The sequence below is a fragment of the Tamandua tetradactyla genome, chromosome X, assembly GCF_023851605.1.
Source record: "Tamandua tetradactyla isolate mTamTet1 chromosome X, mTamTet1.pri, whole genome shotgun sequence".
In the NCBI taxonomy this organism is placed as follows: domain Eukaryota; kingdom Metazoa; phylum Chordata; class Mammalia; order Pilosa; family Myrmecophagidae; genus Tamandua; species Tamandua tetradactyla.
In genome coordinates, this window is record NC_135353.1 from 39,486,682 (window position 1) to 39,488,975 (window position 2,294).

General features: G+C 36.0%; 1 non-coding gene across 1 annotated transcript; it reads left to right on the forward strand.

Moving 5' to 3' along the window:
• The first annotated feature begins 1,372 nt into the window (after nt 1–1,372).
• On the forward strand, nt 1,373–1,563 carry LOC143672366 (U2 spliceosomal RNA). Its single transcript, XR_013169820.1, has one exon. It is a non-coding gene; the product is annotated as a U2 spliceosomal RNA (small nuclear RNA).
• Nucleotides 1,564–2,294: the final 731 nt, after the last annotated feature.

Consider the following 2,294-nt stretch of genomic DNA (forward strand, 5'->3'; position numbering starts at 1 on the left):
CAAACCCCAAGACTGGGGGCTCAGCCTACAGCTTTGGTTGTCCACACTGCTTGTGAGAATATCAAGAATTCAACTTGGGGAAGTTGAATTTCTCCCCACTCTTACCATTCCCCGAAGGGGGCTTGCAAATACTTTTCCAGTCACTGATCAAATCATTCTCTTCAGATATTTCTGATACGCCCCTTTCCATTCAGTTAGTCACTGGTTTGGTGACTCCAAAGCAAAGTTCTTTCCATTGTATTATGCTCTCTCTGACATAGTAAGTTTGAGACAAAGCACTGTATATTGCTAATGTTATATTTAGAATAGTATCTTTAAATATTTGGTCTTAATATCATCATATTTTTTTCAATAAATGTGATATAATTTCCTGGAGGAAAACACCCCTCAGAGGCAATCTGCCACATCCAGTACAGGGTAAGAACCTAGCACATAATAGGTACTTAATACTTACTTAATTAGTTGTACTGCTGCACTTAGCACTCCCATCTCCAATAGTCTTATTTAGAAAGGTTAAGGTAGTTAAGAGATTGGGATCTGGAGCCAGATAGAACTGAATCAAATCCCAGCTCTGCAACCTATGTACTCTGTTACTTGAAAATTTTAGCCTATATGTGCCTTACTTTCCTTATATGTAGAATGGGGATAATAATATTTACAAAATTTGTCATGAAGATTAAATGAAATATTGCAGTATAAAGCACTTGGCCTATATATTGTAGCATGGTACACTTTAATTTCTCTTTTTAACAACTATAAGTTAAAATAAAGATAAAAGGGTAAGAGCAGGTGATTAAATTATCAAAACAATATGATCCACAGTAAATAAAAATTGTGTGCAATGCTAGGATAGTACACTATCATGAATAAATAAATATATGAAAGGCCTACAGATGTCCCCCCCTTTTGCAGGTATTATAACCTTAAAAAATCAATTCAATATTCAATTTGTAATGCATATAGAACTCAAGTATAACTTTGCTACTAAATAGCTTTATTTATTCCCACTTTTACATTAATATTGATACCAAAAACATTATTTGCCAGGCAACTAGTTTATAAAATTTGCATGATTTATTTGTTATCAAATTTAAAATTCATTACATAGTAAACTGTTACATGTTCTACAGTTGAAGTTGACAAGGGATGCCCATTACAATCTCCTTTTTGCCCACTTGTCTTTTAAGAATATCATCCTTCCAAATTTCTTTGAGTGCTAATACTATTTAAATCATAATGTGAATTTAGAAACATTCAATGGATTAATTTAAGTATCTTATTAAATCGTGGAAATGATCCTAACTTTTTTCAATTATAATTTTTAGGAAATTTGGAGAGAAAAGTATCGTGCATTGATTAAAATTCTAAATTGATCGCTTCTCGGCCTTTTGGCTAAGATCAAGTATAGTATCTGTTCTTATCAGTTTAATATCTGATACGTCCTCTATCCGAGGACAATATATTAAATGGATTTTTGGAGCAGGGAGATGAAATAGAAGCTTGCTCCATCCACTCCACACATCGACCTGGTATTGCAGTACTTCCAGGAGCGGTGAACCCCTCCCTCATTTGCGATATGAACTGACATACTTGACTCTTCTTTGTTCTCTGGACTTGCTCCTTTTCCTTCCCAGACCAAGACTTCCAGGGCTCCCTTCGTGTGTCTCCCCCTGAGCTGCTTGTGCTGTCCTTTCTTCATCTCCTCTTTTCTCTTCTTGCTGCTGTCACGTCCTTTACTCGTGGCGATGGTCAACCCAAGATTCTTTTCGGGGGTTTCGGGAAAGTAGTAAATGCTAGGTAGCAAGTACTGTGTGCACACTTCAGTCATGCTGCATGCACGCCTCTTGTTCTATACGTTCTCCAACCTGCGAGAGACCTTCTCCTTCTTGCCATCAACTGTGCCAGCTGCTCCTGGCTCACTCTCTCTCTATTTTATCCTAGGTCTTATAAAAAAATAATTAAAAAAATAAGAAATTCTAAATTGATAAAGTCTATTAATTTGTGATGCATAAATTTTGTGCAAATTGTGATGTCACACAAAGACTTATTCATTTCACTGTAGGGTGATCCAGTATGGTGGCCGAAATGCATGCAGTTTACTTACCAGGTTCAACCCTGTAATATCAGATAGGAGGGTAGGAAGAAAGGGTTGTCTTCAAATGTTGCAATTTCAGGTACTCTTTGTAATCACCTTGAAGAGTTTCTCAGGTCCAGTTAATTTATATAGTGTCAATAACCAAAATGTATACTTTGGCTTGGTAAAGACTTCTTTTGTTCTATAACATTTGCTAAGT